General features: G+C 46.5%; 2 long non-coding RNA genes across 2 annotated transcripts in view; one reads left to right on the top strand and one right to left on the bottom strand.

Moving 5' to 3' along the window:
- The first annotated feature begins 674 nt into the window (after positions 1-674).
- LOC143654774 (uncharacterized) overlaps positions 675-26,892 on the top strand; it is a 34,862-nt gene continuing 8,644 nt past the window's right edge. Inside the window, exons 1-2 of the long non-coding RNA XR_013161933.1 lie at positions 675-775; positions 1,528-1,673. This is a non-coding gene — a long non-coding RNA (uncharacterized LOC143654774). The remainder of the gene's footprint in view (positions 776-1,527; positions 1,674-26,892) is intronic.
- Positions 24,419-25,601, bottom strand: LOC143655566 (uncharacterized). The gene is made up of 3 exons (XR_013162157.1): positions 25,504-25,601; positions 24,601-24,712; positions 24,419-24,523 (listed from the first exon to the last, which is right to left on the bottom strand). It is a non-coding gene; the product is annotated as an uncharacterized LOC143655566 (long non-coding RNA).

Genomic DNA, 26,892 nt, shown 5'->3' with positions numbered 1-26,892 from the left:
GGGTGCCCTGGACAGGGTCAGCTGACTGAACCCCACGGGATGGGGGTTGCCCACCACCAAGAGAAGTTGTGCTCCCAGGATACAGGGCAAAGGCTGCGGGGCGCATCCACAGCAGGCAGTGCCCTGCCTGGCCTCCCGCACTTCTGCCCGCACCCCATTGGGCATACCTTCTGGTTCAGCTTGACACCAGCCCCCCGAGCCGAAGGGATCCCCTGAGGTCCCTGCACTGTCTCATGGTCATGAGAGTCCCTGGGAACCCATCTACTAGCAGACAGTTGTCAAGAGGACTAAGCAGAGATTGTTCCTCCGTTCGAGGAGCTGTGGAGCGACTACAGCGCTCACTGAGTGAATGAGTTGGCGGAGGGAGGGCAGTACCCAGTGCCACTGTGCCAGGCAGCCCACCTGGTGTCCGGCTGCACGTGGAGGGGGCCCCGGGCTAAGCAGTCACATGCAAGGGGGGTGTGTTTGTGCAGTGAAGACACAGGCCGACCAAGGCTGGTAAACATGTGTAGCTTTATTTCTAGGATCTTTCCCACATGGCCAGCTGTGGTCTCCAGTTCAACAGAACCTTATTCTTAATCCCTAGTACAACATCTCATGAATATTTTTAGAGGATGTTTGCTTACAATAAAAACAAATGCACACAATCTGTGCTCAGTCGCACACACTTCAGAGGCTCCTGGGTGAAGAGACGCGTGGGGCTCAGGCAAGAACTCGTGGGGAGAACTATCACTGATTACTAGAATGTTTTAGAAACCTCTTCTGCTTCAAATAGGTGACTAATTAAATGTGGAGTTGGCTATTGAAAAAGTGCCAGTTCTGGAAACGAGATCTGTTGATCACACTTTGCTTCAGATGCTCCTTGCTCGTGCTGTGCTGGGAAAAGAGCTGGGCACCACTGCTAGCAAAAGCCAAGCAGACATTTTGGGCAGAATGATTCATCATATTTACTTTTAAGCCTTCATCTTGTAGCAAGAATAATTCAGTAGAACTCAAATTCTAGAGAAAAATGGGCCATTTATTGTTTTAGATTCAGGCGTAAGCACAGCAGGTGGATGCTTCCAAATTGCCTCGCCTGACATTTCCTAGAAATGGAAGCTAACATGATGCCATTTTTTGGCAACTGAAAAGTTATATTTGAATGTTCTGTAACTCAGCTGGCAGGACCGGGGATTTCAAACACTTAACCATCTCTCCAAGCTTGCTTGAGCTTGATTGTGTTAAGTGATTTTTTTTTAATCTTATTAGAGAAGTTGTGAGTTTGTCAAGTGATTTTTAACAATCCTTTTTTAGACCTGAGAGCAGTCTCAGAAAACTTGAGTCATTTGCCAGAGGTCAGAGAATTATCTACACATTAGAGGCAGGAACTAATGAATATTGATTAGGATCCGGTTCTCTTATATCCTGGAATTGCAGGACGCGTCTATAATTTGTGATGTGTGTAACTTTGCTTAGCGCATGGAATAAGTTAAGGTCCTTAACGTCCATCTTCTCTGTCTGTCTGTCCTCTTCCTCTGGCACCCCCAGGGGTTGCTGCCCTAAGTGAGCCTCTCATCATACGTGAGCATGGAAAGCTGCAGATCGCATTTAGGCTTCTAGAAGAGTGCTTTTCTGCTGTGTTGTGCAGCTACGACAGGCAGATCCACTCTGCCAGGAGTAAGACCATATTCCAGGTAATAACGTTCTTTGATCTTTTTGCTGGGAATGGTAGGCCTTAGCAAATTAAATCCAAGCAATACCATCAGTTAATTACTTCTTAATTCTTAGGCTTGTCTGGCCTTCATCAGTTGTCTCTAAGACGCCACTTTAATTCACTGTTTTTACATGCTTTTCCACACCCCTTTGGATTTCTCTATTCATCAGTCTTCTAGATTATTCATCAGTATTTTTGCCAGTTTGTTTTTATGGGTGTCACAAATTTCCTGTGTACCACTCTGTATCTTTGGGGTATTTACCGTAACAATGGTCTTTTCTTGATTATAGAATTTCTGATATTTGAAAATAAAACCTTTGGGTTGATGAAAGCACAGGCATTTGTCTGGGATGTTGTGAGTTAGAGAGATGAGACAGCTGATCAAGTGTGCGGATTTCGACTTGTTTATTTAGGGACATCCAGGTGTGGCCGACACACACATTTGGAAATAGTCTGGAACTCAGAAGAGAAATAAGGACTAGATATAGAACTTTGGAATTATCAGCTTGTAATATGTGAAGCTCTGAGAATAGAAGTTCATATCCAAAGGAGAAAGCATAGGTCGAAAAAGGCTGAAAGTAGAAAAGTCTGACTAGAGAAACAAGACCTGAGAAGATTGAGTGGCCAAGCAAACAGGAGAGTCCTGTTACAGAGGTCAAGGCCAAGACTGGGTAGGAGTCTGCCCTCAGAAGGAGCCCTTTGTTGGAGGCAGCCAGAAGTCAGACTCTCGTGGGGGCTGGCGGCTGAACGTTGGTGGAGAGAGAGGGAGGGCCGTGTTTCAGAGAGGTTGGCTAGTGAGAAGGTGAGAAGGCAGAACTGAAGGTTTTCAGGTTGGAGAGAGTTGGCCATGTTTCCTGGGAAGAAGAGGAGAGAGATGAAGGGAGAACATGAAGAAAGAAGAGATGGGGCCTGTGGGTTTGAGGTCTCAGTGTGGGGGGCTAGCATCAGAAGTACAGCAGTGAGTCTTGGAGGGGTACACATGCCTTCACCTGGAAGGAAGTAAAGGATAGGTGAAAATATAAGTTAGGAGGTAAAGAGAAGTAGAGGAAGTTATCAGCTTGGATGTCCTCTCTCTCCTCAATGGGGCAGAAGGCTGGGTCAGCTGGGAGCATGAGAGGAGTTTGGAAATGTCTTTATAAATTAAAATATATGATGTACCTAGCTTTGTGGACCTCAGATAGTAAATTTCCGTTTTGGAGTCTGTCATTTTTGACTTCCTTCTGAACCCAAAACGTCATGTTCGAGAGCCAACACCTCTGACCGGAAAGCTGCGGCAATGCCAGGGCCTCGGTCACTGCTTGTAGGGCTCTGCCTGGGAGCTCGTGACAGCGGCATCCGTGCAGGCCGCTCTGCAGGTCTGTGCGCCTGATCGCGGAAGGACTCACGGCTGAGCCCTTTCCGCCTTCGCCAGCCTGGTGAACTGCCTCCTCCTGGAAAATGTCGTCTTCCCTGGGGTGGAGTGAAGACTCCTCGGGGTAAGGAGGTTGGCTAAGAAACGTGAGCCCAGAAGTAAGGATGGACGAGAAAGCCTCCTGCTGTGGGTGACCGGCAGCTAGGAAGCCGGGCGATGCGGGGGCCATGGAAGCCCTCACTCCTGTCCTTGGCTGTGGTCCCTCACATTCAGGAAAGTTTGTGGGTGACTTAAGGAGCGCGTACCTGGTGTCTCCTGTACTGCTTGTGAGTGCGACACCGTGAGCGGCCTCGATGGCAGAAGGGACTTTTGTGGCCCCCTGTCCCGCGTGTTAGGGCCGGGTGCCCTTCCCCAGCCTGCACGGGGGTGGCCCAGGGCGCAGGACAGCGGCACCGGCCTCGGGGCCAGAGGGGACCTACGGGGCGCCTAGCCCCAGTGGCTACACGGGCCGCTCAGACCCGGTTCCGGCCACGTGGGTTCACAGCTGGTCCCGGCCAGACTGATGCGGGGGGCGGAGAGGAGGGGCACGGTCTCGGGGGGGGGGCAGATGGGGGACACGGCCTGGGGGGGCAGATGGGGACACGGTCTCGGGGGGGGGGCAGATGGGGGCACGGCCTCGGGAGGCGGGGATGGGGGACATGGCCTGGGGGGTTGGGGATGGGGAGCACGGCCTGGGGGGCAGATGGGGGCACGGCCTCGGGGGGCGGGGATGGGGGGCACGGCCTGGGGGGGCGGGGATTGGGGGGCACGGTCTCAGGGTGGGGCACATAGGGGCACGGCCTCGGGGGGCGGGGATGGGGGGCACGGCCTCAGAGGGCAGATGGGGGGCACGGCCTAGTGGATGGGGCTGGGGCTGGGGGTACCACCTCGGGGAGACTTTGCCCTTCCTTTGGCCAAACTGACAGTCCTGAACCCTTAGATTTAGAGTGAACTAAGTGAAAAAGCTAAAAAACATGAGGGCAGGAAGTATTGGAAGGATTTTCCCTTTACTTAAAATCTCCCAACTCTTTTTTTTTTTTTTTTTTTATGGGCAGGCACCGGGAATTGAACCCAGGTCCTCTGGCATGGCAGGCAAGCATTCTTGCCTGTTGAGCCACCATGGCCCCCAACTCCTTTTTTTAAGAAAAATTCACTAATCAGCATTTATTTAATTTATTTTTTTTTTTACATGGGCAGGCACTGGGAATCGAACCCGGGTCCTCGGGCATGGCAGGCAAGCATTCTTGCCTGCTGAGCCACCGTGGCCTGCCCAAGCATTTATTAATGGTCGTTCGTGGCTTATACATATGTTGTGGGACTGTGACACTCTGTCGCACAGGCTGTGGTTCAAGTGTGCTTTTAGGCCTCGTCTAGTTTTCCATCTCCGGAGAGGTTTTCTCTATCGTGTCCCAAATCTGGGATACCTCTAGAAAAAAAGAAGAGTCTTTTGACACAGATTTGGAGGCTTTTTGTCCCCATTGCTGCAAGAAGTGAGAGAGAATCCTTCCCCCTCACCTAAGCCCATTCCACCCTCTGGGACACCCCAAGAGGCAGCCAAGGGCCTGGTGGGGCCAAGGAGCAACCGGGGCTGCTGGGGTGGCGTGTCCTTCGCCATCACCATGACCCCTTGGCTGTCTTCTTTCTCTCGTTCACTTGAATGGATTTGGAGATGATCTCTATAAACATTTTTTTTTTCTATACTTATCAAATGTTCTCTGTTTTCTACTGAATGTTCAAACACAACTTTTAAGTATCTTATTTATGGTTGGATGTATCAAGAATAGTCTTTTTTTTCCCTCTGAAGAGCTTAAAATATAAGCGGTATTTCTACCTTTTTTTCTGAGAATTTAGTTCTGCCTGTAAGTGGAGAGACTAAAATAGTCTTCTAAATCTGGGGTCCTTAAGTTTATCTTCCTTCTTAACTCTCCCAGGAAGCAGCAGGACCCCCGTTCATGGGGTGGAGGTGAGAGGTGGGAGCTGAAGGGCAAAATATTGCCTGAACTTTGGTGTTTGGCAAGTGTTTTGGTCCCGAGCCTGCAAATTGCTCCAGTAATCTAAAATCAACAGAGGAAGCAACGCGGGGCCAATGGGCAGCCCCGAGAAGACTGCAGAAATCGCAGAAATCGGGGTCACGGGTTGTAAATTGGTCTGGGAGAGAATGAGCCCATTATGAGCCTGCAGAAAGTTTTACAGGGCTTGATCTGGGAAATGAGGCAAGTAAATTTCCAAGGTAGTTAATTTAAAGCTGCGGGGGGCGGGGAGTGGTGGCTAAAACTTAAACTAAAATCCTTTTGTTCTCCCTAAGTGGCTGGGAACGCGGTGGATATTTTCTAGCTGTTTGTTCTCTGCTTGAGCGTCCCCTCTTCCACTTCAGAGGGAATTCTCCGTCGTGTATAGAGTTGAGGAGGTGTCATCCGCTATGCTGTGTTCGGGGGTGCCCCCTCTCCTTACCCCAGACAGGGTGCGGAACCCGAACCCAGCCTCTCAGACACTCCTTAAAACTTTGATGCTCAAGCGAGGGAAGGGTAGGATCAAGGACAGTTCAGAAGTCACTGGTGGTCCTGGGGTCGCCCTGTCGCCAGCGGGGGGGGGGGTGTCCCGTAGGGGCAGCCTGGCCCTGGGACATGACTGTGGCTGTGTCTTCACTGCCTGTCACCCCTTGGTTCCAGCCCATTTCCTGGCCCTGCTTCTCCAGGCATCCCGTTCATCCTGTCAGCTATTCAATATCCTCCCACTCCATTCCAGTATAGACAGAATCAGCCCGAGCCGGCTTCTGTTCCTCGCAACCAAGAATTAGATTGAGCCATCCGGCATTCCTGCCGTTCAATCTAAAGAGGTGTTTCTGGGCTGCCAACTGGTCTCTATTTAGAACGATCTGGCAGCAAGGCTGGCATGCGCCGCCGCGTCAGAGCAGCTGCCGTTAGGGACTTTGGGAGAAGTCTAAAGCCAAGTGTTTTGGGCATGTTCCCAAAGTAGACACAGTTACAGAGAAACTCCGTTGAATCTGGGCTCTAAATAGTCAACATTTGCAAGTATGAATCCCAGGCCATAAACCCAGGTGGCAAGAGATACTGCGATTTTTCATATATTTAAATATATCTCATATACTTCCATCACTTGATTTCAACTTCATCTTTTCTTATCAAGAAAGAATTTCATCCCTATGCATTCTTTTTTTAAAAAATATTTTTATTGACAAATCTTCACACACATACAGTCCATACACAGTGTACAATCGATGGCACATAGTATCATCACATAGTTTGTGTATTAGCCATGATCATTTTTAGGAACATTTGCATCACTCCTGAAAAAGAAATAAAAAGAAAAAGAGAAAAAGCTCACAGAACCCACAAGCTTTACCCCTCCCTGTCACTGACTACTAGTATTTCAACTTATTTATTTTACCCCTTATCCCCCTATTATTTATTTAGTATTTATTATTTACTCATCTGTCCATACCCTGGATGAAAGGAGCATCAGACACAAGGTTTTCACAGTCACAGAGTCACAGTGTAAAAGCTATATATCATTCATTATACAATCATCTTCAAGAATCAAGGCTGCTGGAACACAGCTCAACTGTTTCAGGCACTTGTCTCTAGCCACTCCAATACACCATAAGCTAAAAAGGGATATCTATATAATGCATAAGAATAACCTCTATGATAACCTCTCAACTCTGTGTGAAATTTTTCACCCACTGAAACTTTATTTTGCCTCATTTCTCTCATTCCCATGATACTGGGCCCCAGCTCATCCTCTGCAGTCAGGTCCCACGTTGACAGGGAGATTTACACCCTGGGAGTCATGTCCCACGTAGAGGGGAGGGTGGTGAGTTCACCTGCCAAAGTGGCTTAGAGAGAAAGGCCACATCTGAGCAACAAAAGAGGTTCTTGGGGGTGACTCTAAGGCATAATTATAAGTATGCTTAGCTTTTCCTTTGCAAAAATTAGTTTCATAGGGGTGAGCCCCAAGATTGAGGGCTCAGACTATTGATTTGGCTTTCCCCACTGCTTGCAAAAATATCAGAAATTCTCTAAATGAGGAGTTGAATATTTCCTCCTTTCTCCCCAGTCCCTCAGGGGACTTTGCAAATACTTCTTTATTCACTGCCCAAATCACTCTGGGATGTATCAGAGCATCACACTAACCTGGACAAACCAACAAGGTCTCACGGCCTATTCAAGATTCTGTGTACTTGACAAACTCTGGGATCTGTCCTGTAACTACTTGTTGAAGAGTGCTTTGAAAACTATTGCTTTTTTATTTCTTTGCTTTGTATATATGTTATACTGTACAAAAAAAAAATTAAAAAAGACTCTATAAACTTATGGTGTTCAATTGAACTGACCATACAAGTTAAATTAGGTAATTCACTACCCAGAATATAAATTTTGCACCAACTAAACATCTTTCCCTTTCGTCTGACACAGAAATTAAAGTTTTAAAATATGGATATCAGCCTTTCCCCTGTATTCTGATCTACCTAAGTCTTCTCCATATCAGCTTTCTTCATATCTTTAGCCGCAAGTTTGATCCCTTTTTCAACTTTTTAAATAGTTCCTGTATGGGGTAATGCTCACTTTCACAGCTTCAGAGCTCTAACTCTGAGTCTCAGGTGACACATAAATGCCCGAAGTTTCTGGGAACGACCATGCTATATACAAACAGCTCAGTATCTCAGAATTTAGAAATAACAGTTACAACTCCTGGATGTATGTGAGTGCTGTAAGAGCTTACATTCTAGGACCCTTTACAGTAGACCCAGCCTGATAACCCTTGCTCTCAACTTCAGTTCACTGAGTTTTGTATAACAGTTAGTCCATATGAGTGAGGCACGATCATATCTTTTTGTTCCTGACCTTTTCATTCATCATACAGTCCTTAAGGTCCCTCCACCTGATGGCATGCCTCACAATCTCATTCCTACTTGGGGCTGCCCAGCACACCCCCGTACATTCTTGACTTTGCCCCCCGACTCCGCTCACTCCAAGGGTGGTTTGGAATTCCTGGGTCTCGTACAAGATATGGGATGGCTCTGTGATCGGGCATGTCCTGCACTGGAGGCTGCTGAGCCCCTCCCCGTGCTGGCCAGCACGTGTCCTGAGACCTCTGGCTCTGTATTTGCCCTGTGCACGTGCAGCACAGGGTCTGGGCTGCTGCCTAGAGTTCTCTCCCTGAGGGCTCCGCAAAGCTGAGCCTTTGAGGATTGGGTCACCTACTTAGGGTTCTATTAGGGAGAGGGCCGTGGCCCCTGAGGCTTGGAGACCCTGCAGCCCTCAGACCGTCCCTCTTATCTCCAGGAATCTCTTATTCTGAGGAATATTCCACTTTCTTCACGCTTCTGTTATAGGATATACCCCCTCCTTGCCACAATCAATCAAGCAATGACTAGAGCTTTTGAAAACGAAGGACAAGAAGGGAAATGTCCTGCAGGAAACTTCTGCTTCTGGTTGTGCCACAACCTCCTTTGAGAAAAGGAAGCTCAGATGGGTGAAGGGAGAGGGGCCCATACATGGGGCAGGAGGGGAATAAAAACAAATTAACACTAAAGGAAAAGAAGTCATATTAATAGCATTCAAATTAAAGAGGGATAAATAAAATAGGCTGTCAGCTGCCAAATAGAAGGGATAGTTGGATTTTTTTTTTTTTTGGTGTCACCATCTTTTGTGATTCCTTAACCTTTCATAAGAGATGCAAAATCCTCTCTAAACCGCATAAGCATGAATAATGTCACTTCCTCCATTCCCGCCCTAACATTTGGAGCCAGGAATAAGGAGTGTGTCTAGTCTACATTCCATAAACTGTCAGCAGTCCCATCCCTAATTAATGTCTGATTTCTCCTCCAGCTGGAAACAAGTATTTGTCTTACAATGAAATAGCATATAATCCACAATCCAGCTTCTTTCTGAATCCCATGTTCCAGCTGCCACTCTGACTAGAATCTGCTTTCTGTGGACTTTCCAATCTTAAATAGCAAGGCTGCTTAACTGAAGAATCTCTGCTGGCATGTGAGAGTAATAATTTGCCAATCTATTTAAAAATAAGCAAATGCTGAATTTTTAAAAATTCATTTTAGATTCCACATTTTGGGAATTTACAGGTCTAATTCATCCCACACAGATGAAGGCGAGGTCCTAGTTAAATGAATATGTCTTGGAACCTATCACCACGGGTGCCGTGAAGTCACAGAAACTTTGATTTTAATGAGCTCACACAATCAGGGGATATATTATCCCATTTGTCAAGGTTGCAGGGAGGTGGGTTCCAGGATTGGTTAATTTAGGGAGAACCCGGGTTCTGTCATCTGTCCTCTCTGCCTCCCTCTATGGTTGCTTCCTCCCCTTATGGTCCCAAGATGGCTGCTGCGCTGCCAACCATCACATCATCACAAGATTTCCAGAGTCAGAGAAAAGGAATGGTTTGTCCTTCCATGTCCCTTCTTAATAACAACAAAACTTCTCCCAGTCATATGATCCACCCCGACAGAGCTTTTCTTAGGTCTCGTTGCCCAGAGTTGCATCAAGCCTTGTCCTCGGACTTGGCTCCCTTTCCAGAGCAAATGACCTTATGTGGGGCAAGGCAGGGCTTTGCCAAGGAGGGAAGGGATGGATTTAGGCAGACAACCAGCAGTGTGAGTCATGTCAGCCTCCCCCTATCCCCAGTAAAAGATCTGCCACTGTGATTTGCAAATTATCTGTTTCTGTTTTACTCCAGCTCCTCTATACCTTTCCTTAAGCTCCAGGGGCTTCCTCACCAGTCGCAGTCCAATTCCCTGATAGTTGTGGGTGTCTTGTCTCTCCAGCTCACAGCCCATCAGAGCCCCCACTGCAACAACCCCACATTTAGACGCCCTTCTTCCACTGACAGGACTAGGAGAGAATGCGAAACTCCATTCATTCATTCACCTAATTCATACTTACCTGGTGCTGAGGACACACAGACAGTCAGGGCACAGCTTCTCCTCAAGGAGCTCGTAGCAGAAACAAATAAACGGGCAAACGGTCCAGTGAGGTGGTCGTTATAGAAACCGTATGCTAACTGGGGATTGGAGCACTGCTGATAACGTGGTTCAGGCTACAAGGGGAAAAATACACATTTTCAAGGTGAACGGGAACCAAGTCACATTTCTGATGTTTCCAAATTACTAGTTTAAAAATAAATTCTTGAAGAAAGCTCCATGTATAAGTTAGGAATGATGTAAATAAAGTGTTCCATTTTAAAAATAAAGTGTTTTGAAGGTGGAGGAGTGGATTTGGATTCTCCACCTTTTCAAAGATTTTCATTGGTAACTTTGTCATTTACCGATCTTATTAGAAACATCTCTTTTCTAGGATTTAATTAGCACTAAATATAGGAGTTCAAATATACTATATACTAGCTGCTGAATATTCAATTCGCACTTTCATCAAGGTTCTGAAGAAACCTTGTAAATACTTCAGGTTGGAACCCTTAAGGATCTGGGTCTCTTTTACTCAAATCATTTTTACTTCTTTCAGAGAGCTGTCTTAGGAGTCAGGGTGATGACATGGGGTTTGGAAGTCCCTGCTTCCTGAGAATTACCTGAAGTTCCAGAAGTCCCTTGGTTTCACTCATTGCCTCCATGTCTTTGTGCTTTGCTTTTTGCTATTCTCTGCACATACCTTCTTCCTTGGAAAAGACATCTGCTTGCACGATGCTCCTATCACAGCCACATGCATAGTGGCCAAATTTACATCTTCAAGTGCTAATGACATATTTCCATATGGCTGCTAGACATTTACAATGGAGTAGATTGCGAGCAACTCAAACTCAGCCCGCTGAAAGCTCAATTCATCAGCCCTTCCCCTCCATTCAAGGCCCAAGCTTCTGGGTGAAGCACTCTCTGATTATCTTTCATCCAATAAATAAATATTTCTTGAGTGCCTGTTTTGGGACTTGACCTGTTATAGACCCAGGGTACACAGTGGTGAGCCAGCAGCGGAGCAGCGGAGTTCTTACTCCCTGGAGCATGCATTCTTGTGGAATGAAATAACAGATGGAGAGCGACAAGTGTTAGGAAGGAAATCATCGGGGCTGAAACCGACCTCTGGCGTCTCTGAGCTCCAAAAGTTTCATTGTCTATATAATAGAGGTGTAGCAATAACAATAGTTTACCTAGAAGAATATTCAGTAAGGTCTGAGCACTGTCTAAGGGCTTAATACGTAATAACTCATTTAATCCTCACAATAACTCTGTGAAGTAGCACTGTTCCACCCGACCCTTTTCCCAGAAGGGGAAATTAAGGCACAGAGAGTTTAAGAAATTCACTTGGGACTATCAAAGCTAGTAAGTGATGAGTTTGCTTCTATTAAATCCAGGAAAGTAAAATTATAAGAAATTTTATATTTGATATAAATGAAAAGTGAGTTTTGACACAACCTGCTTTTCGATTTTCATTATTTTCTCAACTACTTTAATGTTCTGGAAAAAAATTAACCATTAAAAATTCACTAAAACCTGTATATAGGGGTACATTTTCCCTTTGTCCTCAGGCTCCAATAAGGCTCGAACCATCTTGTGGGAGCCTATTTTTCTTTCAACATTTACTGTTTTGTGCATGTGAATTTTTTGCATTGTCTGATTTTTTTAAAATATTGCATTAAAAACCTTATAACTAACCTTCATTTGTACCCAGTTATGGAGTTTTTCAACTTTAGAGTCTTGTCATCGCTAAAGACAGCCCGTAGGGTTTATTAGTGAAGGTCCTGGGCCAGCCCAGAGCTAACCCCACCCCCGCCAAGTCCAAAGTTCTCTTGCTAACTGAGCCTGGCTGTAACCATCGTGAGCCCACCTGCCATGCGCAATAGCTTAGACTGTACCCTACAAGTCACCTAGACCTCATTCTGCCATTTTCTTTCATACTTTCTGTGACTAAGCATGGAATCAATCTACACATGCTCAACAATCAGACCACCTCTAATTACACCATCTGGGGCCACTGTGCTTATCATCCTAAACCTGCCCATCGTTTCTCTGATAAAACTACCGAATTACTGCAGCTTCAGGGAGACAGATTTTGGACTGCTGGGTCATCTGCTCTCCCACTACGTGCCTGGTAATAAACTCTTTCTCTCTTCGGAAAAAAGAAAAAATATATATATATATATTGTATTACGAATATTTATGTTGATTTCTGAGTCTCTTTGTATCCCCTTACATTTTGCTCTCAAGGTGAGTGCAGCACTCTCCTTCCAGCTCGGAGTGGCAGAGCTGGGATTCAAACTCAGGCATTCTGCCTCCAGGTTCTGTGTTCCTGACTGTCCCACGACTTACGCCATATATTGTTGATTTTTTATCTATATCTTAAGCTATATATCTCTCCACTCTTTCCAGTTAAGCTAAATGCCTTGAGGGCATAGACCACTTATTATACCGCTTTCTCCCATTATCAAAAGCATCTAGTATGGTCTTTGGCTTAATAAAGTTTGGCTTGATTGTAAGAGAATCACAAGAGGCTTCTCGAGTGTGCTGAATTACCATCATCACCAGCTACCTTTACAACAATTTGTCATTTTGCTTTGTTTTACTGCAATTTCCCTTTTATATATTTCATTTTAAATTATAAAAATAATTAAGCATTTCTCACATAAAGATGAATGAACATGTACTTATTTGAAAAACATTTTGAAAATGAAATGCTTTCTTACATGTAGTGTTCTTTTTTATAATATGAAGCTTTTCCCATCTTTTGGAAATGCATGATCCTTAAGAAGAAACCCTAGAGTTTTAGTTTTATAAGTGAACAGATCAGTGTAGTAAAGAAGGTAGAAATATCCCTTGACGTAGTTATTAGCTCTCTGGTAACAACATAGTTGTTTCTAAAGCACAACGGTGCTTCAGTGCTTCCCTGCAAACCCAAGCTCTGCTCATCGCCTCCTTTACCTGCTGTGAAAACCTTTCACCTGTGAGTGTACCTGTCTCTGTGTAATAGCTTCCCACCTGGCTGGATAGAGCCATTACTTCCAGGAATGATAGGAGACGAACAAGCAATTCCTCTCTGACTTCTGAACATGTGGCTTTTTTAAGGGGGGTGGGGGGGTCCATGATGACAGTAGGAAATCTTTCAGGGTTCATTATATAAAGCCTACTGAAAGTTCTTCTTAGAGTGGGAGCCTTGTAGACAAAATAAAGGGAATGCACAGCACCAGGGAACAGCGAGTGACTTCTGGAGACCCCTCCTGCCCTGGGTTAGGTCCTACACCCCTCTCGCCAATCCGCTCTGGGACTGGATTGAAAAATATGCAGATCACTTTGAATTGTTTGGTTTTATGTTAAACTTCTCTGAGCAGCTTTTAGCTTCTCTTGAATTATATTTTTTGATGGTTCTGTCTTTGTTAGTTTACTCATTTTATGAAAGAGCCTTTACAGAATGGAGCCGGAAAAACCATCACCTCCATGAAATTTGGGACTCTTATGAATGTCCCCTTGTGCTCCCAGGTTCCACAGGGAATAAAATACTGCACTCAGTCTATCTGGAAATCACATCATTATACAATGCAAACGCGAAACATTGTGTAATTACCGAAACTCTGCTGCTATTAAGAGTTGTTTCACTTTGAAGAAGCAAGTTGTAAGGGGAACTATAGAGTTGTTAGATTGCTCTGAAGATAGTTTTGCTGACCATCATCCTTCCCATTTAGATTTGTGGAATGAAAATGCCGCTTTGCACCTGGTGCAGACACAACCTGGTGGGTTTGGGGGGTGAGAAGGAGCATGGTGAGGAACCTATCGTTTTCTCCGTGCAGGTGTTAGCGACTCCATGGACATATCCATGATTATCACCGAGGTCACCACAGGTTGTAGCCCAGGCTTTTAAAAATGAGTTGGCAAGTGCCCCCCCCCCCCCCTACGTGGGTCATGACTCCCAGGAGTGTAAATCTCCCTGGCAATGTGGGACAGGACTCCCGGGGATGAGCCTGGCTCCGGTATCGTGGGATTGAGAAAGCCTTCTTGACCAAAAGGGGGAAGAGAGAAATGAGACAAAAGAAAGTTTCAGTGGCTGAGAGATTTCGAACAGAAAAAAGAGGTCATCCTGGAGATTATTCTTATGCAATATACAGATATCCCTTTTCAGTTTTGGGGGTATTGGGGTCGCTGGATGGAAATCCCTGAAACAGTTGAACTGTAATCCAATAGGCTTGATTGTTGAATATGATTGAATAACTATGGAGCTTTTAAGGTGTGACCATGTGACTGTGAAAACCTTGTGGCTGACACTCCCTTTATCCAGTGTATGGAGAGATGAATAAAAAAAAAAAAGACAGCAAAATAGATAAATAATGGGGGTGGGTGTTCTTTTTTGCTTTTATTCTTTTTTTTATTTTTTATTTTTTTATTAATTAACGGAAAAAAAGAAATTAACCCAACATTTAGAAATCATACCATTCTACATATGCAATCAGTAATTCTTAACATCATCACATAGATGCATGATCATCATTTCTTAGTACATTTGCATCGGTTTAGAAGAACTAGCAACACAACAGAAAAAGATATAGAATGTTAATATAGAGAAAAGAAATAAAAGTAATAATAACAGTAAACAAACAAACAAACAAAAAAAAAACCTATAGCTCAGATGCAGCTTCATTCAGTGTTTTAACATGATTACATTACACTTAGGTATTATTGTGCTGTCCATTTTTGAGTTTTTGTATCTAGTCCTGTTGCACAGTCTGTATCCCTTCAGCTCCAATTACCCATTATCTTACCCTGTTTCTAACTCCTGCTGGACTCTGATACCAATGACATATTCCAAGTTTATTCTCGAATGTCCGTTCACATCAGTGGGACCATACAGTATTTGTCCTTTAGTTTTTGGCTAGACTCACTCAGCATAATGTTCTCTAGGTTCATCCATGTTATTACATGCTTCATAAGTTTATCCTGTCTTAAAGCTGCATAATATTCCATCGTATGTATATACCACAGTTTGTTTAGCCATTCTTCTGTTGATGGACATTTTGGCTGTTTCCATCTCTTTGCAATTGTAAATAACGCTGCTATAAACATTGGTGTGCAAATGTCCGTTTGTGTCTTTGCCCTTAAGTCCTTTGAGTAGATTCCCAGCAATGGTATTGCTGGGTCGTATGGCAATTCTATATTCAGCTTTTTGAGGAATCGCCAAACTGCCTTCCACAGTGGTTGCACCATTTGACATTCCCACCAACAGTGGATAAGTGTGCCTCTTTCTCCGCATCCTCTCCAGCACTTGTCATTTTCTGTTTTGTTGATAATGGCCATTCTGGTGGGTGTGAGATGATATCTCATTGTGGTTTTGATTTGCATTTCTCTAATGGCCAGGTTATTCTTTTTTTTTTTTGGAGTAATGAAAATGTTCAAAAATAAATTGTGATGAGGAATACACAGCTATATGATGCTATGAGAACCACTGATTGTACGCTTCGGATGGTTATAATGGTATGCAAATATATAATATAGTTCAATAAAATTGCATTTAAAAAATGAGGTGGCGAAAGCCTACTGATTAACCACCGAAGTCCATTGTAACTTCTATTTTAATAATGTGACCAGGGGAAAGAGTTTAGTAAGTCATCTGAGGTTAGTAAAACCGGAGAGAGACTCATTACCCAGGCGCATGCGGGAGGGTAGCGAGAACCGCTGCAAACGGAGGAAAAGGTTGCAAAAGGTGGAAAGCGGCCGGGCCCAGTGCCTGCGTATGTGGCCTCTGAGTTCTCAGGGAAAGTTCTGAAAATGAATCAGCCAGGACTTCATTGAGGTGGGCCAACCCAGATGGGGGCCAAGACGCCAACAGCCGTCCCTCCTACTACTCTGTCAAGGCTGGTTCTGCATGCAACTGCAAGGCGCTTGGGCTTTAGAAGCACGAGGTCTGAAGTTAACTTCTAGCCTTAGATTTTGATGTCAAAAGATTGAGAAAGTGGCTGCTGGGGGAGGTCTGGAAGGGTGATTCAAGGAGCATGAGTTGAGAGCCCATTGTGGGCAGGTGCGGGTCCTGAGGCTGGAGACAGAGAGGATTAAAGGTTACACAGCGAGGGTGACAGCAGTCTGTCGGGGTGGCACAGCTTCCGATCCAGCCCGCGGACAGGCTTCCAGGACTGAATGGTGTTCGGTAGATGGCCCGAGAAGGCTTGCAGCATATGCACCGATGTGTGTGGAAGCGATAACTGGAACCATCAGCAGTGCTGTGACTCCTCTTGGCCCACACATCAGAGTATTTTAGAATCGCACACCTTCCCTGCAGGGTTTCCCCAAGACCTGCCTTGACTTCTCTTCTGCAGAGCTCTGCTCTACCCCACACTTACCTCACCAGAGAGCTAATCATAAGCCACTATTTTCATGCCCTGCTTACAATGAAAGCTTATGTCAAAAGCAGCAAATAGCTATACAGAAATTTCAAGGGGGTTAATTCCTAAATGGTAATGAAGTAATTTCTTGGCTGCTTCACCATCCAGGTAGTACTGCAGGGAAGGAGGTCTGATCATGTCCACAGTGGGGAAAATGCAAGCCCAGTGTGGGGTGCCCAGTAAGTGTTTATTGACAATAATTATCATATAATGATGAAATGTCCCAGTATAAGCCTATTCGGAGTTGTTGTTTTTTTTATTTATATAAAGAGTTCATCAGGATTAGAATTTGGGTTATACTGTAGCCTTGTAGATAGGTTTACGCCTTTGCAGGCCTATAAGGTTTTTCACTAGCCCTTCTTAATCCTGAGAAACGGTTCTGTCATAACAGCAGCCTAGAAGTTTTTGAGCATTGAAACTATGTATAGTTTTAACTTTTGGATTTTTTAGTCAGAGAATTTCTCGCTAACGCTCCCATCTCTTTTAGGCCTTTGATCTCTAAGTTAGCTCTGATTTGCTGGTCTGCTATTATCACTTCCTCTTCTCCATTTCAGGCATGTCAGTTGGGAGAAAAAAAAAAAACAGTAGAAAAGAGAACAGTGTGTTTGTTTTTTTACCCATATCATGGATTTTGAAAAGGAAACACGTCTTCCAAATTACCTTTTGCCATATACTAAGAGTCTAGAGCTCTACAAAAATTCCCCTCCTCTTAATATAAAACAAATCAAGCCTCTGGGTTCAGAGCTTCCGTACACCTTTGTGTTTCTAGGAGTAGATGCCTGTGAGATGAAAACTCTTCAAGCCTTATGGTAGATCCCTGCTTTCCGTGGGATTATGAGAACCTTGTACGGCTGGAAACTCTCCTTTTCTTTTCCTTCCATCCTGAAGCAAGGCCGAGCATTTTGTCAAATTGACAGCAGGTGTATGTTTTACCTGCTTGACTTGTTCGCACCCTTTGATTGGGGTTTCAGTCACGTGTTTCTACACCCTTTGGGGTGGGGAGGGCAGGGTGCTACCCCTCATCCAGGGTGCTGTAGATGACTGGGGGACCGCCCACTCGGGCCTGGGCCCCTCCCCTCCTTCCCCTTGTCCTCTCTTGGATCTTTACTAGGCTTCACGCTCCCAAGGAGAACCAGTCGGTTGAGTATTCAAATATTTAATTAACTCCTGTTACTGCACAAGTGGCCAAGCAGGTTTTTACTGGAAACACAGACGGGATCCTGAGAAAGGAGGGGGTGGGGAAAAGAGAGCCGGAGCTTACGAGGCAGAGGAACCCGTGGGCAGCAGCTTTGCTGTCTCCCTGTACGTTTTATGATGCTTTCCCCGTTGCTCCTGATCGGTGTTCCTTTGTGCGTGAGCAGGCCCAGAAAGCATTTTTGTGGGGATAACTTTGTGTTAGTCAGTTTGGGCCAAAAAGCTTCCCCTTTCCATGGCCCTGTACCACCCACCTGGCCCCCTGGAGCTCAGAGACTGGGCCCTGGGCCACCTGAGCCCTGAATTGTGTTGCCCACCACACACTCCCTCTTTGCAACCAAGGACACCACGGCGAGGTGGGAGGCGGCTTACAGACTCCCAGTCCAGGTCCCTGCCCTTGGGGAGGGTGAGGCAGTACACGTGGGGGCGGAACCCCGGATCTGTACATTTTCCAAAACGCTTTCCTGTCTTTTCAGGCCTCGCCAGGTTAGGAAACTGATGATTTAGCCTCTGCCTAGTTCTTCCCAAAGGGACTGAGCTCAGCCGGTGAGGAAATGTTCGCCAGCGCCTGTGAAATCTCTGTGTATTTTATCTAGATCTAAGTGTATTAAATCTGAGGGGCTGCTTTAAAATCTGCAGTTGTCCAAGTTACATTGTTTGGGTTTTATGAAGTGACAGTGATAACAGTTTTGCTTTGTTTTAGTGTCCGTCAGTGTCTTGGCAGAATAAAAATTGGCCCTATTACGTTGGTCCCCCCCCAAATTTTTAGCATTTCACTGGTTTGTTAAGCGGCAAGATCTGGTCCCTGTTGCTTCCGACACCATCCATTTGAAAACATTAGCATGGAGACTGCTCTTGTTACTTATTTTATTTGTACAATAAATAGCGGAGAGGACTTAGAGACTTTTCTTTTTTGTTCACAGGACGCCTGAGCAGCAAAGGGCAGGGACAAAGAGAGGGACAGAATCAAGGGGCTGTTCCTTCCCGCCATCCGTGCAAGCTCTTCCTCGGGCTCAGGGTGGGGGCCAGCGCGGCGGGCGGGGGGCTGGGGCAGCGCCCACTCCTTGGGGTGCGAGGGAAGCCGCTCCCTACGTGGCCAGGCCTGGAAGGCGTCCTCAGCCCCAGGTCCCGGCCAGACAGCGGTGAGGGCAGCTGAGGGCCGGGCTCAAGACGGCTGCCCCCGCGCCCTGCAGGCTCAGGAGGGTGCAGGGAGGCCCTCCAGGAGCAGGGGACCCACACGGTGATCTCCCCTGCAGGGCCACCCCCAGGGTCCACCACAGCCGCCCAGAATTCCAGGCTGCGTCTTAGAAGCTAAGTTTAGCTTGGGACAGAGTTTATAAGGCATGAAGATGGACGAGCCAACGCCTCATTTTAGTCTTGTTTTAACTATTTTGTGTGTGTGTGTGTGTTTGTTTTAACATTTACATTGAGATCACTTCTGCATAAGCAACATAACACCACGTGCTTTGTCCAGTGACTTCTTTTTTTTTTTGTGCTTAATAACGTTCCCTGGGGCGCTTCCAGGGTTTGAACACACAGGCCCCCCCCCTTCCTCTTCAGGGACTGCATTCCTTCCAGATTGTACAGATTGGCAAATATTCTGGTTCATAAATTTGTATGCATGTGTATGCGCTTTTCTGAAGGAAATCCTAGAAGTGGAGCTTTATCAAAGGGAGTGCACTTTTAAAACCAATTTTCATGACAGAAGTTGTGGGTTTTCAGTGCAGTCATGCCTAAAATACAGGAGTCCTGTACACTGCCCCGCCCCAATCAAGAGTGCATGGGTGGGGAAAATGTCTTACGATGAATGATAGGACTTTTTCTTTTTTGTAACAATTTGTAACAATTGATGAAAGATTATTAAAGTAGTACTATGGACTGTTGTCCATGGATATATAAGGGTATTTTTCCCCCATATTCTCAGGCTATTATTGTTATTTTCATGCATGTTTCTATTTCATTACTCATCTACCATACACTGGACACAGGAGGTGTTAGTCACAAGGCTTTTACAATCGCATGGTCACGTAATAAAAGCTATACAGTTATACCACCATTATCCAATATCAAGGTACTGGATTACTGTTCAACAATTTCAGGTATTTTCTTCTGGCTATTCTAATACACTAAAAAGAAGTATCTATATAATGAGCCAGTCGTCATAATCATTTGTTAAATCCTAACTTCTCGGTTACAATTCCTCCCTCTCATTTGATCATTCGCTCAGTCTTTAGGGATAGCTGGGCAATGCCCATTTTAGCTTCTTCCTGCTGGAAAGGGGTGTCAACATTATGGGGTAGGGAATGAAACTGGTTGATGTTCTTGGAGAGACTGAGACCTCTGGGTTTCAGGGTTTATCTGGCATAAGAGCCATCTGGAGGCTTTAAGTTTCTGAAAAAATAAATTTAGTAGGTAAAATTTTTGTAGAGCCTTAGATAGAGCCCAGGGCATTCTTTTGGGTTTTCAGGAATACTGTTGGTTGGGGCCTGATGTACTGTGGCAATCTGCAATATTTCGCTGAAGCTTGCATAAGAATAGCCTCCAGAACGACCTCTCAGCTCTCTCTGAAATCTCTTAGCCACTGAAACTTTATTTTGTTTCATTTCTCTTCCTCCTATTGGTCAAGAAGGTATTGTCGACTTGATGATGCCAGGGCCAGGTTCATCCCTGGGAGTCAAGAAGCATGTACATTTTTTAAAATTGTGAACTATAATATATATACAAAATTGCAATAAATTTCAAAGTACATTTTAACAAGTAGTTATAGAAAAGATTTCAGAGTTTGGTATGGGTTACAGTTCCACAATTTCAGATTTTTTTCTTCTAGCTGCTTCAAGACACTGGAGACTAAAAAGAAATATCAGTATAATGATTCAGTAGTCATGCTTATTTGCTAAATCTTAGCTTTCTCTGTTATAATTCTTCCTTCTCCTTTGATCCCCCAATCTTTAGGGATATTTGGGTTATGCCCATTCTAACATTTTTCATATTGAAAAGGGGTTTCAACAATATGGGAAGGGGGATGGAGCTGGTTGATGTTCTTGGAGAGGCTGGCACTTCTCAGTTTCTGGACTTATCTGACCTAGAAACCATCTGAAGGTTTTAGGTTTCTGAAAAGTAAACTTAGTGTGTGCAACTTTTATAGGATCTCAGATAGAGCCCTAGGTGTTCTTTAGGGTTAACAGGAATGACATCGGTTGAGGGTTATTCTAGTTTGCTAGCTGCCAGAATGCAATATACCAGAAATGGAATGGCTTTTAAAGGGGGAATTTAATAAATTGCTAGTTTACAGTTCTAAGGCTGAGAAAATGTCCCAATTAAAACGTCTATAGAAATGTCCAATCTAAGGCATCCAGGGAAAGATACCTTGGTTCAAGAAGGCCAATGAAGTTCAGGGTTTCTCTCTCAGCTGGAAGGGCACATGGCAAACACGGCATCATCTGCTAGGTTCTTCTCCTCACTTCCCGTTTCATGAAGCTCCCGGGGAGGCATTTTCCTTATTCATCTCCAAAGGTCACTGGCTGGTGGACTCTCTGCTTCATGGTGCTGCAGCACTCTCTGCTCTCTCTGAATCTCTTGCTTTCTCCAAAATATTTCCTCTTTTATAGGATTCCAGTAAACTAATCAAGACCCACCCAAATGGGTGGAGAGACATCTCCCCTAATCCAGTTTAACAACCAGTCTGGATGGAGTCACATCTCCAGGGAGATGATCTAGTTACAGTTTCAAACATACAGTGCTGAACAGGGATTAGAAAAAAAGGCTGCTTTTACAAAATGGGATTAGGATTAAAACATGACTTTTCTCGGGTACATACATCCTTTCAAACCGGCACAGGGGTTGGCAAACCATGTCAATTAGCAATATCTAGCTGAAACTTGCATAAGAGTAGCCTCGGGAATCGCTCCTTGACTCTATTTGAACTCTCTTAGCCATGGATACCTTATTTTGTTACATTTCCTTTCCTCCTTTTGGTCAGGATGGCATTGTCAATCCCATGGTGCCACGGCCAGGCCCATCCCTGGGAGTCATCTCCCACGTTGCCAGGGAGCCTTTCACCCCTGGACGTCATGTCCCATGTAGGGGGGAGGGCAATGGTTTCACTTGCAGAGTTGGGCTTAGAGAGAGTAAGGCCACATCTGAGCAGAAGAAGTTCTCTGGAGGTAACTCTTAGGCATAATTATAGGTAGGCTTAGCTTCTTCACTATGGAAGCAAGTTTCACAGGAGCAAGGCCTCAAGATCAGGGGCTTGGCCTGTTGACTTGGGAGTCCCTCGTGTTGGAGAGAGTGTCACGGGTTTTCCAGGCAGGAAAGTTTAATAGTTCCATATTTTTTCTTCAGTCCCTGAAGGGACTCTGCCAGTACTTCTTAATTATGTGCCCCGCATTCTTCGGGACGTAGCCGGGTATTATGCCGAGCTATACAGGATTACAAATCTTCGTCCCCATTCTGGGCTGCACGTGTTGGGTGCTTTGAATGACCTAAATAGGCAGGTTGGGTGAGATTGTGTGCTACAGAAAATGTAGGGTTTGGACAAAATTAAAGCGCTCTTCCTTTTGTCTCATAAAGTAAGTGAAGTTCTAAAATACAGACACTGCCATCCTTTACCCTGTGTTCTGATTCACCTTAGTCCCAGCCAGACTGGCTTCGCTCTTCTCTCTGAAGCCCGATCTCTTTATCAGTTTCTTTGACAGTTTTTGTATTTAGCAGTTTTGACTTTCAAAGCTGCAGAACTCCAACTCTGAGCCTTAAGTGTCACACAATTACCCAAAGTTCCAAGGAAATACCAGATTATACACATACAGCACAGCATCTCAGAATCTAGAAATAACACTTAAAGCTCAGGCATAAATGTGACTTCTATAAGAGCTTAAATCCTAGGCCCCAATTTTCTAATGAGTATTCTCTAAAAGAGACCATACGATATTTGTCGTTTTGTTTCTGACTTATTTTGTACCACCTAATGTCCTCAGGGTTCACTCACCTCACTGCCTGCCTTACAGCTTCGTTCCCTTCTGTAGCCGCATGATATCCCACCACATGTCTACACCACAGTTGGCCTTTCTCCTTCTCAGTCATTGTACCCTTCGGCCACCTCCATCCATTGGGCATCATGGATAATGTCCAAAATGAACAATCCATGTCTCACAGTGTCCTCACTTACTTGTGCATTCGTCATCACTCTCAATTTTAGAACTTTTCTTTGCTCCAAATAGAAAAATAACATAAACACACCCTTACCAAAGAGAAAATTCAAACCTCCCCTTAACTCCTGTCCCCCTCCACGTATTTGCCCGTGGTATTGCTGTAGTACTGGTGATGTCTGCCCATGAAATGCAGGCCGCAGCATGCAATAGTAGTTCCCCTCCTGTATCCCTCTATTCATGACTCTCTGTAGAAGATTCATTCCTTTGAAGTGGTTCATGCAAAAGCATGTTTGCAGTGTTAATTGGTGAGATGCGTCGCCTAGGAGGGACATGTAGCTTGCGCTGCAGCCGTCCTCCCCTTCGTTGGAAATGCATGGCCAGCTGGTCGCGCCCAGGGACTGGCGGCGCCCAGCAGGTAATGTTTGGTGGTGACCAGGCCCTTCTGTTCCTCATTGGGGGGGGGGGGCGGTTTGTGCTGCTCGCCCCTCCTCTCTCCTTTCCCCTCCACTGGCTCCTCAAGACCCATTACTTGCTTTTCAGTTAACATCGTCCAGGACTGAGGCTTGAGTCAGAGAGAGGGGAAGAGACACCCCCGACACAGGGCTTGGCTTAAGGCAGGGGGCCGGATGTGCAAGCGTGAGTCCCCTGAGCTGGTTTTCTTGGAAATTGTTCCACTGACCAAGCTCCAGAAATGTAAACAAAAGTGGCCTGAAATCCCAAGTTTTGCTGCTTGTATTCTTAGTTTCACAACTGAAGGATTTGGCCACTGCCTGTCTTGAAAGCATGGAGTTCTCTGTTGTTTGTAACATGTAACACTGAGGGAGAGAGCGAGTGTGTGTGTGAGTGTGCATGAGTGTGTGAGTGAGTACGAGGGAAGCTCACATTATTTCTAAACTCAAAATAAGGACACCAGACTCTTAACAAACACCAAAGGCAGCATATCAGGAACTCCTGTTCTTTTCTATTATAATAAATGGACTTTCACATTACTAGCTTCCATCCGTATAGCTCTTGAGTTTTAAAGTTTTGTGTCTGCCTTCTGGCTTTTTAAGTGATGGAAAATGAATGCGTTTGAAGAAACCTGGCAGTGGTATAAACTATGATGTATTGGACAAGAATGAGAGACGGTGCAACTTAGGTTTTCTGGAAAAGTCCTTGATTTTTGGTTCAGAAATATGACCCTGAAGCCACAGAGACAGAAGACCCACTGCAGCCCTGCTGGGTCATTATTAATTAGTCTTCATTGAGGAGCGACCAGAGGACATGTCTGCACAGAAAGACGAGAAGGAGAACCGAATCCCGCTTCCACCACGGTGGGTGGAAACTGAAGAGAGAACTTGTGGTCTTTTGCCTTAAATAAGAAAACCTGGAGTTGGGTGTGCAAACGGCAGAAGGATAGTGTAGTGGGGCAGGGCCAGTGGCGGGAACGGTGTGTGCATTTGCACAAGCGGTTACATTGTCTGCGTTTGCCTCATCTCAGTCTTGGGGAGTTTGCTTTTTATGAGAGTAAACGTGTAGTGGTGTGCAAATATTAGTTCACGTAATTCAAACCTGTTGAGCTGAGCAGGAAGCACTGAAGGGAAATATGAAGGTGGCCGCAGAAGGGTCCCGATGTGGGGGTGCCTTTCCCCGGGGGGGGGGGGGGGTGTGTCTCCGGAGCGAGGCCGCGGCGACAGGAGGCGAACGGGCGGCTGGAGAGGAGGTGGCAGCGGTGGGGACCGCTCCAGGCGTGTCCGCTAAGTGCCGGCCCTGGAGCGAGGGGGAAAGGCGGCTGGTGTTGAAGCCAGGAGGATGGTATCTCACAACTCCCCCCCACACACACACACTGGTACAGAGGATGACATTTTCAGGGCTTCCTGCCATCTTAGGGTGTAGATCTGCTCTCAGCCTCACTGGACCTTTCAGCACACAGAGTACACAAGGACAATCCTGGGACGACTGAAAAAAGGAAAAGCCAGCCTGACCTCGGAAATCCAACTTTCCCCAGTGCTCGAGCCGCAGCCCCCTGCAGCCTCCCCCCGCAATCCCCCTCAACACCCCTGCAACCCCCCCGCAGCCTCCACAGCTGCCCGCAGCCCCCCGCAGCCCCTTGCAGCCCCCCGCAACCCCTTGCAGCCCCCTGCAGCACGCCTGCAGCACCCCCGCAGCCTCTTGCAGCACCCCCGCAGCCCCTTGCAGCCCCCCTCAGCCCCCTCGCCTCCCGCGGCGCGTGCGTTCACGCTCCAGTGCCTCGACGCTGCCCCCGCGCCGGTGCAGGGAGGGCGCGGCCCGTGAGAGCTGGCGGCAGGCGGGAGGCCCTCGGCGCGGGCGGAGGTGAACCGAGGCCGGTGGAGGCGCTTGCGAAGCCGCGCCAGCACACCGAGAGGCGGCTGGGCACCGGCGACCAGGCAGGAACGCACGCCCGCGTCGCGTGGGGACCGCGAGGGACGGGGCCACCCGTGGCGGCGCGTGCGTTTCAGGAGCGCGGCTCACCTGAGCGCAAGGGAACAGCTCCTTGCAGTGAGCAGAAAATTTCCCTTCTGTCCCCTGTCATAAGTTTAAACGCTCACAGCTTGTACAATGTGACCATTTGCGGTCTGCATTTAACTTGGACTCATGAAACTAACTCCCTCATGCAATCAACTGGAAAGAGCCAATAATAATAATAATAATAATAATAAAATTCGATTTTGCATCAGGGATGAATTTTTTTTTCCTGTAAGGAGCCTTGTGAGTTCTCCCCTCCTCACCGTCCTGCATTCTTTTCATTCCGAGGCCTGGTCGCAGCAGGACAAGAAGCCCTCATCCCTCATGATGAGGGGAAGGTGGGCCCTGGCTCAGGTTCCTTCCAAACCAGAGTGGAGACACATGGGTGTGTAACGCACCATAAGCTGTGACAAGATATGACAGATGACGTGAGAGAATAATAAAGGGCTGATGGAAAATTACTCTCACTAGGGAGATTTGTTAAAGCTTCCTGGAGGTGGTGGCATTTGCAAAGAGCCTGCAATATGAGTAGGATTTTGACCGATGGAAGCATCTCACTGGGATTATTATGGATTAATGCTCAATAAATATCCACATGAGCGTGAACTTGTACAGGACATGAAGCCATTTGCAGGGCCTGACTCAGTGTACTCCTTCTGCAGACAGAAGCACCACCTCACCTTCCCTCGCGAGGCCACCTTCTCCCGCCTTCCCTGGCGAGGCCACCTTCTCCCGCCTTCCCTGGCGAGGCCACCTTCTCCCGCCTTCCCTCGCGAGGCCACCTTCTCCCGACTTCCCTCGCGAGGCCACCTTCTCCCGCCTTCCCTGGCGAGGCCACCTTCTCCCGCCTTCCCTGGCGAGGCCACCTTCTCCCGCCTTCCCTGGCGAGGCCACCTTCTCCCGCCTTCCCTGGTGAGGCCACCTTCTCCCACCTTCCCTCGCGAGGCCACCTTCTCCCGCCTTCCCTGGCGAGGCCACCTTCTCCCGCCTTCCCTCGCGAGGCCACCTTCTCCCGCCTTCCCTCGCGAGGCCACCTTCTCCCGCCTTCCCTCGCGAGGCCACCTTCTGCCACCCTCAGACTACAGAGCTTATTTGCTCGACTAGGCCCCTGACGCCAGGGTCAGGCATGTGACTCGGGGCCAACAGAGGACCACATCTCCTTAGCATAGAGTGTGGTTCAGGGGTGGGCACAGGACCCAAACCTGGCCGGGCTTGGAGCTTTCTTATTGGCAAAGAGGCGCCGCCTTTCTTCCAGGGTTGCTAAGCCAGTAGACTAACTCAGAAGGTGGCAAGGAATAGGTTTTGCCCCCACAGGGTGAGAACCTGAGGGATGGAGAGGAAGGGATTCCTAGAACCTTCATCTGAGCACCTGGACTCCATCTCTACTGTTGGAGTTTTTAGTTCCTCCAGCCAATAAGTTCCCCCTTTTAATAAGCTAGATCTGTGCTGTGTGTCTCTTCCTTTGCCAACACAAAGTCCTAACCAATACAGAAATCTTAAATAATCTTACGTTCAAACAAACAAACGAAACTGTGGGAGAAAGGGTGGAGTAGCAAATTCATAGATCAGGTTCCCAGCAAAAAAGAAGTCTTCCTGCTGCTGACAGGTTGGCTGGGAAGGTCCTGGTGACTCAGACATTGGGACTTGATTCT

This window comes from Tamandua tetradactyla, chromosome 14 (assembly GCF_023851605.1).
Source record: "Tamandua tetradactyla isolate mTamTet1 chromosome 14, mTamTet1.pri, whole genome shotgun sequence".
Lineage (NCBI taxonomy): Eukaryota > Metazoa > Chordata > Mammalia > Pilosa > Myrmecophagidae > Tamandua > Tamandua tetradactyla.
The sequence above is the reverse complement of the archived record's forward strand: the minus strand, read 5'-3'. Positions and strand labels throughout refer to the sequence as shown.